Raw genomic sequence first — 13,761 nt, 5'->3', positions numbered from 1 at the left:
GAAGAACTAATGAGGGAACTTATGAAAGCCCTTGGTACAGTACTTGGCTCGTAGTAAATGCTCAGTAGATGAGAGCGCTTAGAACTAACGCCTCTGATCTTTCCAGCTTACAATCCAGTTCTCACAACACTGGCAAATTCATGATGTGATTCACAGCAGCATCACGTCATGTTTTTAAAATTTACATTTTTAGGGGAATTCCCTGGCGGTCCACTGGTTAGGACTCTTGCTTTCACTGCGGGAGGGCCCAGTTTCCATCCCTGGTGGAGGAACTGAGATCCCGAAAGCTGCGGGTCACCGCCAAAAAAAAAAAAAAAAAAAAAAATTTACGTGTGTGAACTCCTTTACTCTTCACAGCAACTCAGATAGGTAATTTGTTGAAAATCTCAGGCAGTACTGAGTGTTGGGGACTCAATCAAAACCTAGATCCTCCATCTTCAAACTCCTTACCTTTCCGTACTACAATTTACTTTATGTTACATAAAGTGTAGTTATTGAGGTAATTTTAATTCTTGAGTGTGTATGTGCATGGTTTGTATGCTTTTTGTGCTTGTACAGCTTTGTTTTACAATATATTATACTTAATGATGCCCTTGCCATGACATCATAGTTTTGGGAGAAAAAAGCTTAATCGTCTAAATTTATTTGGTGACAAAAACAGGGACTGCAAAATCAGAAGAATTTTACTATATAGTTATTTTGAATGAGTCTTTTTTTCCCCGTCTATGGAAGAGGAAAAAATGTTCAGTATGCATTTTGGTTTTAGATACTTAAAAATTCTTCTGCAAATGCCTGTAAATACGAAGAGTCACTAACATTGACCGCCCTTTTTTCATTCTCCTTGACCTTTCCAGGATCTGATACTACTGTCCACGCTCTCCTTTAAAAAACACTCTCCTCGCTTAGCCTGAAATAAACTGCACTACATGCGAGAGTTTCCTCACCATGTCTGATCACAGAACACTTTTAAAAATTATAATGTGTTGTTGGAAGCCCAACAGAGGCTCACGAGCTGTGTTTAGATTAAAACAGACAGCAAAAAATGGTCTCGTAAATAAATTGTTGTAGGAAGTGATCACATTTTCATTCATAGTCTATATAAGAAAAAACAAAATCTGAAAAGTAAATTTTATTTCACCTTATTATGGGACCACCTGGTAGGTACATTTTATGCTTAATCAGGTAAAATTGATTTAAATTCTCAAACTTTGTTTTAATTTTTAAAATTAGTGTTACCACATCCAGGAGTCACTAACTGGCTCATGGCCGCTCTGGAGGTGAAGGTTTTTAAAAGGATTTCTCTAGGATATTTTTGAAACCCAAATTGTTTGGAAATAATACAACGGTCACTATTTGTCACACAATTTGGAAGAACAGACCAGTGGTTTGGAATAGAAAGAACATGAGCAAGTGCAGAGGAGTGGAAACACCCACAGCATTTTTTTGAAGATAGGAAAGGGAGGTGCCTACCTTGAGCAGAAGTACCCCTTAAAGGTGAAGGGAATGAGAGTGTGGTTAATGGAAGACCATTAGCAGCAAGCTGGGGCTTTTGGGTTTAGTTTAAGAAGACTTTGACCTTGAGTAAAGCAGTCTTGACTCCAAGAAATAAATAAGAAAAAAAGAATCTATATTTAAAATAATATTAATTTACTCAATAGATATTTCTTACGTGTCTATTATAATACTTGTCAGGCGCTGGACTAGGCACTACAAATTTAGGGTGAGCAAAGTGTGACTCTATCCCTGTCCCCACGTAATTTACAGTCCAGTAGAGGAGGCCGACTTTAGTCATATACTTACAAGTAGATGTAAAATTCTACTGTGGTTGTTACTATGAAGAAGGGGCACAAATATTATGTCTACAAGTGGTATGTAAAATGGTAGTGGGAGTGATTCAATGCCAAGAGACCAGTGTGAAGACTCTGGTAGTCACCTAAACATAGGTTAGTGAGAAGCTGGCCCACAGTGAATGGAGGCTGTGACGATGCATTGAAACGGAATAGATGTGCCTTCATTTTGCCCTAGTTAGTGGAAAGGAGAGAAATCAGGTTACCATGGTGGGGTTAGAAAAACCGATAAGATTTACTTAAAGCAAACAAAGTAGAAAATAAGGCATGGAGAAAAGTCAGAGAGCCAAAACGTAGCAATTAGCCTTTAATGTTATTTTTCCATATCAATAAGAGCACAGAAAAACTGATGAAATCCTAACACTCTCTGCCCCTCATTTATCACATCCAGTTTTCAGGTGTGTGTGCAGTCACTTTATGATAATTATCTATTACTTATCAGATTGTGGATTATAGGATGTATCCAAAGGAGTGATCTATTCGTTCATATAGACAGTATTCCTGATAGTACAGATCAAGTGCCTGGCACGTGGTATGTGCTCAATAAATATTTGTTGAATGAATAAATGAATGAATGAGTGCTATTTCTGATGATTTGTTTCAAAGCTGGGATGAGTGTCCACATATTAGTTATTCTCTGAGGTCACAGTCATCCGGATAAATCATCCTCATTCTGCCACTGCTAAACTATTACTGTAGCAGCTGGAACCTAAGGGAAAGAAAGGGCCCAAAGCAATCCCCTCTTTCCCATTCCCCAACCCTGGCCTCACTTCCCCCTGTCCCATAACGCTGCTGGGGAGTCTAGGCAAAGGAGGGGAAAACAGTCCTTTCTAAGAGAGCAGGCAGGTGGGCGATTTCAAATGGGTTGTGCCTGATAGAAAAAGGGAAGTAGAATCAGTCATTCACAGGCCTTATCATGCACAGGACCACAACATCCCTGGAAAATAAATGGCATAAATTGATTTATTCAATCATTCAGGAAATCTTATTGAATATCTAATGCGTCATCTAAGAACTTTTCTAAGGGATTTGGACTGGCTCTTCAAGATAGAGATGTTCCTTAATTTTAGTACATAAGATGTATAAAATAAAACTTTAAAATGATTTCAAATAATATTTAAGACTATGAAGAAAATGAAAGGATATTGTGATGGAGTGTATGGGAGATTGACAATCTTTATAACAATGCCTATAATCTGTTCATTTCTATGCCCAGGCATTGTGCACTTGAGTTGTACCATTATAGCTTCAACTGTTACGTTTTTCCATTACTGGGAAGAGGAGATCTAGGGTCAAGTTACTTCTACCAAGGAGAGTGAGCAGATTTTTAATGAGGCTGTGTAGAGTTATTTTTCAGAAGGTCAGTAGGCAGCACTTTCCTGAGAGTCTCTCTGGTTTTCAGGTAGGCCTCGCTCACCTTCACAAAGCAGGTTGGACCCATTCTCCTGATACCAGACAACTTGGCAAGAATTATGGGCAGCAGGCTCCTGAAATTCCAGTATTTCACTGTGAGTAGGGCATAGCACCCACAGACCACCCTGGTAAAATGACCAACCATCTTCTGGAAAATCCAGACATGATGTTATCTAAAAATGAGGATTAAATGAAATTCTGGTCTTTGGAGTCATTCAGAACTAAGTTTGGTTTCCTTTCCTATCTCTTTCTTTCAAGGCATGGACTCTGGAGCCAGACTGCCTGGGTTGGAATCTCAGTTCTACCACTTAGCAGCTATTTGACCTTGGCCAAGTAACTTAACATTCTGTATCTTGGTTTCTTCATCTGTAAAATGGGTACAATTATAGTACATTGCTCATGGTGGTGTTTTGAGAATTAAATAAGTCAAAGCCAATAAAGCTCTAGAATAGTGCCTGAAACATGTTCAATAAATGTTAGTTATATATGTGTTTTTTGTGTGTTTAACGTAAATGTGAATACACTATTATTTTATGCAATTTATTTTAAATTTAATTATATATACACGTATATAATTTATTGAATAATTATATATACACATATATATGTATGTAGGTCAGTACATAGATTTCTACTTCATCTATATTTTAAAAACCTTGTATTCTATTATATGAATGAATATACTATAATTTATTTATTTTCAGTATTGATGCCCAGGTATGTTGTTTTCAGGTTTTTACTAGAATAAACAAGGTGGCCATAAGCATCCTTAGTACTTGCCTTTTTATACATGGGGGAACATTTTTCTTGCATAGATAACTAAGAGTTGTATTGCTGTCCTGAAGGGTGTGCTTATTTTCTACTTTAACAGCTACCACCGAACCAATTTACACTCAAATGTAAATTGCATAAGACTACTCATTTCCTCCCATAATTTCCAACACTGGATATTATCAGTCTTTTCAATATTTGCCAATCTGATGGGTAATAAGTGGTATCTCATTATTCCTTGATTACTAGTAAGATTTTTGTTGTTTTATGATATATTGTGATCATACTCTATATAATTTTGCATGCTTTTAAAATTAATATTGTATCATAAGCATTTTCCCCGTGTTATTATACTGAATTATTTTCTAGTCTCTGTTAGCACTCAGACAAGAATGTTGCTAATTCTTGTTATTTTTTTTGGTCTTAGAACATGTTTATTCAAGGCAGCTCTCACATATCTATTGACAGTATATAACCTCTTGAGACAAACAAGCTTTTAGCAAGAGGTGATGTAGACAGTTAAAAAAATCCACAAGCCAAGTTTCTTCTCTCTTGCTTCTTGTTTCTGTAGCAATTCCAATGGAGCATATTAGATAACATTGCATACCTCTTCATAAAGCACTGGAGGCTGCCATCCAATTACTGAGTTGGTGGTTTGCCAGTGGAACACAGACCACAGTGCCTCGCAGCTAAAGGAATTCAGTGCTATGTTATTTGATAATGTGCTTTGTGGTGAAAATCTTAAATTGTCATGTAATCCTCAAATTCCTCCTGGGGTGCCTTCCTGTATGACATAGACTGCAAGCGCAACACTGTAATTAATTCTCAGATTCCCTTGCAAGCTCTTATTCTAGGTACAAATTATATTACATAAATTCCATGTACTAGTTTTGGATTTCAAAGGTGGAAGTGTGACGGAGGGCATCTTTCTGCATTGTCAGCTGTTGAATTTTGCTGCAGCCATGGTCTGATGTCCTATACCCAGCTTTGCTGGGGTCAGGATGTCAGGGAGGCAGTTAGAGCCACTTTCTGATCCCTGGATCACAGTGATGACGACTCCATGGCAACCTCCTGATTGCTCATCCTTCTTATTGTGGCTCAGGAGCAGCTAGCTCTCCTGGAGAGACAGCTGAGCAGTGTCACTGTGTCATTCCTAGAGACCCGGTCCAGAGCTTGTTTGTCCAACCTTCAATTTTGTAAGCACCTAACTTCCTGAATTAAATATCTTCTGCTTAAACAGAGTGGTTTCTGTTTATTGCAATTGAACCCTGACTGATACCATTTCTGTTCTTATAATCAAATTTAAAATGTGTTACTACTACGAAAAAAATGTACTACTACGTTGAAAATGTAATATAAATTTTTTTCTCATCTCTGGCAAACAAATATCACTTTATAATTTTTAAGTATACATTGATTACAAGTGTTTACACATTTGGGCAAAGCACTAACTTTATTTATTTATTTATTTATTTGTAATTAGTGCGAGTCTCAACACTGGCTTTTTAAAAATTCTTTTTTTTTTTACATACATCTTTATTGGAGTACAATTGCTTTACAATGGTGTGTTAGTTTCTGCTTTATTACAAAGTGAATCAGTTATACATATACATATGTTCCCATATCTCCTCCCTCTTGCATCTCCCTCCCTCCCACCCTCCCTATCCCACCCCTCCAGGCGGTCACAAAGCACCGAGCTGATCTCCCTGTGCTATGCGGCTGCTTCCCTCTAGCCATCTATTATACGTTTGGTAGTGTATATATGTCCATGCCTCTCTCTCACTTTGTCACAGCTTACCCTTCCCCCTCCCCATATCCTCAAGTCCATTCTCTAGTAGGTCTGTGTCTTTATTCCCGTCTTACCCCTAAGTTCCTCATGACATTTTTTTTTCTTAGATTCCATATATATGTGTTAACATACGGTATTTGTCTTTCTCTTTCTGACTTACTTCACTCTGTATGACAGACTCTAGGTCCATCCACCTCACTACAAATAACTCGATTTCGTTTCTTTTTATGGCGGAGTAATATTCCATTGTATATATGTGCCACATCTTCTTTATCCATTCATCCGATGATGGACACTTAGGTTGTTTCCATCTCCTGGCTATTGTAAATGGAGCTGCAATGAACATTTTGGTACATGACTCTTTTTGAATGATGGTTTTCTCAGGGTATATGCCCAGTAGTGGAATTGCTGGGTCATATGGTAGTTCTATTTGGAGTTTTTTAAGGAACCTCCATACTGTTCTTCATAGTGGCTGTACCAATTCACATTCCCACCAGCAGTGCTAGAGTGTTCCATTTTCTCCACACCCTCTCCAGCATTTATTGTTTCTAGATTTTTTGATGATGGCCATTCTGACCAGTGTGAGATCATATCTCATTGTAGTTTTGATTTGCATTTCTCTAATGATTAGTGATGTTGAGCATTCTTTCATGTGTTTGTTGGCAATCTGTATATCTTCTTTGGAGAAATGTCTATTTAGGTCTTCTGCCCATTTTTGGATTGGGTTGTTTGTTGTTTTGTTATTGAGCTGCATGAGCTGCTTGTAAATTTTGGAGATGAATCCTTTGTCAGTTGCTTCATTTGCAAATTTTTCTCCCATTCTGAGGGTTGTCTTTTGGTCTTGTTTATGGTTTCCTCTGCTGTGCAAAAGCTTTTAACTTTCATTAGGTCCCATTTGTTTATTTCTGTTTTTATTTCCATTTCTCTAGGAGGTGGGTCAAAGAGGATCTTGCTGTGATTTATGTCATAGAGTGTTCTGCCTATGTTTTCCTCTAACAGTTTGATAGTTTCTGGCCTTACATTTAGGTCTTTAATCAATTTTGAGCAAAGCACTAACTTTAGTTTGCAATTATACCCACAAAACCACACCCATAAGTATGATACACATATTTTAAAATTATTATATGAAAATATAATAGCAGAGTTCTAGAAAGATTAAAAATAGGGAAAAACTCAATTCTGATGTGCATTTTTGAGGGTTATATTCATTGATAGATAGATGAATGACAGATGATACTAGCCGGAGAAGCATGTACTAGAATGGTTGGGAGAGCAGGAACATTGCATCAGACAACCTTAGTTCAAACCTTGGCTCCAATACTTGCCAGAAGCATGTGTTTGGGTAAGTCTTTTATTTCCTTGAAGTCTCTGTTTTCTCATCTATAAAATGGGCGTAATCCTAGCACCCAACTCATACAGTTGTTATGTAAATGAGAGAAATATATATAAAATTCTGAGCATAATGTCTAGCCTCAATAAATGTTAGCTATCGTGGAAATAAACTACATTTTTTTGCATGATTTTCTTAGAAAATACAAGACTATTAGGACAAGGAGTCTAAGAGTTTCTGGCAAAGAAACTGTACTTATTGGTTTCTAGTTTCAGTTATTTATATTTATTATTTCATATGCTCTATGGTATGTTGGCCCCCTTCTTCAAAGAGTCATCCAAAATCCCTGAGGAAATACTAGATGATGAAAGAAATTACCTTTAAATGTCTTTGAAACTTGTTAATACTTGCTAATTCTGTACAAGTTATATTTAAAATCTGACTAGCATTGAGCCCATTTTGGGCTTTCATTAAATCGTGGCCCGTTGGTTTGGGGACTGGTGGACGTTAGCAGCAAGTCTAAGCATCAGTGCGCAGTGGAATGTGGAAACCTAGATTCTGCCTTAACTGTTCCTGATGATGCCTCCATCCCAAGATGAGCATGTTTGCCATGAAATGACAAATTACCATTGGGAAACTGCAGGGGGTGGAGAAAACCCTGGGCTGCTGGGGAATCAGGACCCCAGGGAGCAGGGGAGCAGGGGCAGGGCTCAGGCTGTCAGCAGCGGAGAGGACTTGAGCAAACTGTGAACTTTCTCTGGGGTCAGAGCCTCATTTGTGAAGTGAAGGAATTGAACTGGACGATGCTGTTGCCCAACAACTGGCCCATTGGCCAAAAAGAACTTTTCTGAATGACTGGCAACTAGGAAAGCAAAGTTTTAAATGCTTATTATCATAAGGGTTGAAATTCAGAGATAAAATAAGGAACTGTATTATAATACTTAGAGATATAATGAGAAATTTGTCCATATTAGAAGAGACTGAGTTGAGATATTCATATTATACTATTTGGGGTTTTCAGATACAATTGTATAGTAGGAATCAAAGACTGGCAGCTGTGTACAGCCAGGCGGATTATCTTGGTTTGGGGGATGGGGACTGGAAATCTGCCCTTTTAAACAAGTCTTCCAGGGATCTCTAGAGTCACTGCAATTTGAGAACCATTGGTCTTGTATATGTATTTTCTTTGACAGAGACAATTCAATTTGTTAAGGAATCCTAAATTATTTTGCCCAGAATTTCTCTTTAAAAAATATTTTTTCATCAAAAAATATATATTTTTCATTATAAAAAGAATGTAATTTTATTGCAGAACATTTGTAATATGCAGAAAAGTAGAAAGAAGGAAAATCATTTATACTACTCAAACATATCTACTTTGTTTTCTCAAATACATATTTTTTACATGACTCTTACTCATACTGTCTCAACTGTGTATCTTCCTTTATTTTCCAACTGAACATCATAGCAAACATTCCTCCATGTTATTAAAACTATCTCAAAGCACCATTAACATTTTTAAACTTGCATTTATCTTATGACAAAATTAATACCTATTTATTATAGAAAGATTAAAACACACAAAGAAAAAAGAGAATAAAATCCATAATCCTACCATCCAAAAATCACATTGTACTATGATGTATCACTGTCTCGATTTTTTTGCATATTTATATAGATTTATTTTTAAAACAAAACATGATCATACTGTTTGAAATGTTTTATAATCTATTTCTATTTACTATATTGTAAATATTTTTATGTTAACAAATAATGCATAACATAAAAGTTACTATATAAATTCCTGACAACACTGGTTAGTAGCATTTCTTTTATTATCTCCAATTTAAAAATAGTCTCAAATACTGCTTTTCTCATGTAATTCTATGTCCTGTTAACATCCCTATTGTTGGGCTTAGGACTATTTCTAGTTCTTTGCTATTACAAACTACTTTATATTGAATATTCTTGTGACTCATTGTTAGGCTGTCACCCTGGTAAGTCTGTAGAATAGTTTGCTAAAAGTAAGATTGCAGGTCATATGAATACATATTATAAATGTTGTCAAATCACCATCTAAAACGTGATACCAATTTACAGTCTTAAGAACAAAGTACTGAAGGGCCTGCTTCTAATCATTATCACCAACACCAGATGTTGTCAATTTGTAATTACCAATCTGATAGGCCACAAATGATATATATTTTTTTAAATTTGCATTTTCCATATTTATAATGCTGTACTTTCTTTCGCATGCTAATTGGTCGTTTGTCCATGTTCTTCCAGTAGCCTGTTGATACCTGCTGTCTCAGACCATATGGGCTGCTATAGTTAGTTACCACAGACTGGGTGGCTTATAAACAGCATACATTTATTTCTCACAGTTCTGGAAGCTGGGAAGTCCAAGATCAAGGTGCCAGCAGATTTATTGTCTGGTGAGGAGCTGCTTCCTAGTTGTAGACACTCTCTTCTCCCTGTGTTCTAACATTGCAGAGGGGCAAGAGAGCTCTCTGGGGTCTCTCATAAAGGCAGAGCCCTCATGACCTAATCACTGCCCCAAAGCCCCACCTCCTAAGACCAACACACTGGGGATTAGATTTTGTCATATGAATTTTGGGGGGGGGGCACAAGCATTCAGTCTATGGCACTTTCCATCATCAAATATTGATTACCCTCACTCCCACTAGCAGTGGAGTCCATTTACACAACCGATTAAGGTTAGGCTTTGCCATGTGACTTGCTAATAAAATGTTGGCAGAAGATATGTGACTTAGGGTCTAAAATGTGCTTGGGTGGTGGGGAGTGTTTGTTGGTCTTTCGCCATCGCTGCAAGAAGACATGCCCTGGCCAGCCTGCTGCTGGAAGCATGAGAAACACATGGAACAGGCCTGGACCCTGCCTGTACTGAGCCCAATGCTCAAAAGACCTTAGTTGACCTGCCTGTCATAAGTAAGAATAAGTATTATTTTACACCATTGAATTCTGGGCCTCTTTATTATTTATTATTTTTTGTGGCAATAGCTAACTGAGACATCACGCTAGCTGCTTTTCCATTGCTTTATTTTCTTACTGATTTGTAAGAACTATGGACATAATTACTTTGTTAGTATGATGTCACATATAATTTCCCCTTTTGGAGTTTTCTTTTTAGTTTTGGTTACTGTGTTTATTGACTTACTGAAGCTTTTTATTTATTTATTTTTTAATAGACAAATCTGGCATTCTTTTCCTTTATGGCCTCAGCCTTTGGTATTATGCTTAGAAAGGGCTTTCAAGATAACATAAATATCTCCCTCTGTTTTCTTCTAGTACTTTTATTGCTCTGGTTTTTACACTAAATCTTTACTCCATTTGTAATTTATTTTGATAAAGGATATGAAATAGGTATCATCTAATTCATACACATACTTGGGTCTGGTTTTTTAAAATTGAGACAGAATTGAAACTATATTTGTTTCAGGTGTACAACAAAATGATTCAATATTTGTATATATTTTGAAATGATCATTACAAGTCTAAGTCTAGTTAACGTCTGTCACCATACGTAGTTATAATTATTTTTCAATGAGGACTTTTAAGATCTACTTTTTTAGCAACTTTCAAATATGCAATACAGTATTATTAACTATAGTCACCATGCTGTACATTACATCTGCATGACTTATTTATTCTTTAACTGGAAGCTTGTATCTTTTAACCCCCTTCCCCCATTTCACTCACTCCTCACCCCCTGCCTCTGGCAACATGCTCTGTCCGTGAGAATGGGTTTTGTTCCGTTTTGTTCTTTCCAGATTCCACATATAATTAGATTATATGGTATTTGCCCTTCTTTGTCTACCTTATTTCACTTACATAATACCCTTGAGGTCCATTCATGTTGTCACCGTGCCAGAATTTCATTCTTTTTGTTATGACTGAAAAATATTCCATTGTATATACCACATTTTCTTTATCTATTCATCCATTGTTGGACACTTAGGTTGCTTTCATATCTTGGGTATGGTGAGTAATGTTGCAATGAGCAGAGGGGTGCATATATCTTTTTGAGTTAGTGTTTTTGTTTTCTTTGGATAAATACCCAGGAGTGGAAATGCTAGATCATATGGTAGTTCTGTTTATAATTTTTTGAGGAAATTTCATACTGTCTTCCACAGTGGCTGCACCAATTACATTCTCACTAACGGTACACAAGTATTCCCTTTTCTTCACATCCTTGCCAACACTTGTTATTTCTAGTCTTTTTGATAATAGTCGTTCTAACAGGTGGGAGGTGGTATCTCATGGCGGTTCTGCTTTACATTTCCCTGCTGATTAGTGATGTTGAGTATCTTTTCATGTGCCTGTCGGCCATCTGTGTGTCTCCTCTGGAAAAATGTCTGTTCAGATCTTCTGCCCATTTTATTGTTTTCTGGGTTTTTTTCCCAGGCGGGAATTAACACTTTATTTATTTATTTATGTTAAACATCTTTATTGGAGTATAATTGCTTTACAATGGTGTGTTAGTTTCTGCTGTATAACAAAGTGAATCAGCTATACATATACATATGTTCCCATATCTCCTCCCTCTTACGTCTCCCTCCCACCCTCACTATCCCACCCCTCTAGGTGGTCACAAAGCACCGAACTGATCTCCCTGTGCTATGCAGCTGCTTGCCACTAGCTGTCTATTTTACATTTGGTAGTGTATATATGTCCATGCCACTCTCTCACTTCGTCCCAGCTTACCCTTCCCCCTCCCCGTGTCCCCAAGTCCATTCTCTACATCTGTGTCTTTATTCTTGTCCTGCCCCTAGGTTCTTCAGAACCATTTTTTCTTTTTTTTAGATTCCGTATATATGTGTTAGCATACGGTATTTGTTTTTCTCTTTTTGACTTACTTCACTTTGTATGGCCGTCTCTAGGTCCATCCACCTCACTACACATAACAGTACAAATAATTTTGTTTCCTTTTATGGCTGGGTAATATTCCACTGTATATATGTGCCACATCTTCTTTATCCATTCATCTGTCAATGGACATGTAGGTTGCTTCCACGTCCTGGCTGTTGTAAATAGAGCTGCAATGAATATTTTGGTACATGACTCTTTTTGAATTATGGTTTTCTCAGGGTATATACCCAGTAATGGGATTGCTGGGTCATATGGTAGTTCTATTTTTAGTTTTTTAAGGAAGCTCCATACTGTTCTCCATAGTGGCTGTATCAATTTACATACACCGGTCAGAACGGCCATCATCAAAAAATCTACAAACAATAAATGCTGGAGAGGGTGTGGAGAAAAGGAAACCCTCTTGTACTTCTGACCACTTTAAATTGGATTTTTTGCTATTTTGCTATTTTTTGTTGAGTTCTTTATATATTTTGGATATCAACCCCTTATTAAATATATGATTTGCAAATATTTTCTCCCATTCAGTAGGCTGCCTTCATTTTATTGATGCTTTCCTTTGCTGTGAAGATTTTTAGTTTGATGTCGTCCCAGTTGTTGATTTTTTTCTCTTGTTGCCTTTGTTATTGGACTCAGATCCAAAAACTCATCTCTAAGACTGATATCAATAAACTTACTCCCTATGTTTTCTTCTAGGAGTTTTATGGTTTCAGGTCTTACTTTCAAGTCTTTAAACCATTTTGAGTTAATGTTTATGTGTGGTGTAAGAGAGTGGTCCCATTTCATTGTTTTACAGGTGACTGTCCTGTTTTCCCAAGACCATTTATTGAAGACTGTCCTTTCCCCTTTATATATTCTTGGCTCCTTTGTTGTAAATTAACTGATCATTTATGTGTGGGTTTATTTCTGGACTCTCTGCTCTATGCCATTGGTCTATGGGTCTGGTTTTATGCCAGTACCATAGTGTTTTGATTACTATAGACTGGGTCTGGTTTTATGCAACTGCCATCGTGTCTTGATTACTATAGACTGGGTCTGCTTTTATGTCACTACTATCATGTCTTGATTACTATAGGCTGGGTCTGGTTCTAGTCTTTCAATCCTCTTCCATTGATTTGTAGTCTATCCAGTAGCACATCATCATGCTTTAAAATTTTATTTTATTTATTTTAATCTCATGATGTAATTTACCTTGATGAGACTATGCTAGCCCATCCAGTTGAGGATGCATACGTAGATGTGAAAAGTTGAAAGTAAAGGATGGAACTGGTAGTCACAAAGTTTAGGAGAGGGGTTACTTCTGAGAATGATGGTGGGGTTGTGAATTGGGAGGTGCACACAGCTGGCTTCTGGGGTGCTGCCACATTTATCTCCTGACCTGGAGGAGATTACACAGGGATTCACCTTATAATAATTCTTTAAGCTGGATCAATATGTGTTACTTACTTTTTCTATAAAGATGATAAGTCTCAAATTTTTTGAGTGTTTTTAGAAGTTCTTACTGTACTCAGAGTACCTTTCAAGCACGTGTGTAGAGAGGATTTAAAAAATAGCCAGGGGTGGGGGCTTCCCTGGTGGCACAGTGGTTGAGAGTCCGCCTGCCGATGCAGGGCACACGGGTTCGTGCCCCGGTCTAGGAGGATCCCACATGCCGCGGAGCAGCTGGGCCCGTGAGCCATGGCTGCTGAGCCTGCGCATCCAGAGCCTGTGCTCTGCAACGGGAG

This window comes from Delphinapterus leucas, chromosome 1, assembly GCF_059928025.1.
Source record: "Delphinapterus leucas isolate spDelLeu-1000000601 "Yukka" chromosome 1, BTC_Dleu_Yukka2, whole genome shotgun sequence".
NCBI classification, from domain to species: Eukaryota; Metazoa; Chordata; class Mammalia; order Artiodactyla; family Monodontidae; genus Delphinapterus; species Delphinapterus leucas.
Note: the sequence above shows the minus strand (reverse complement) of the source record.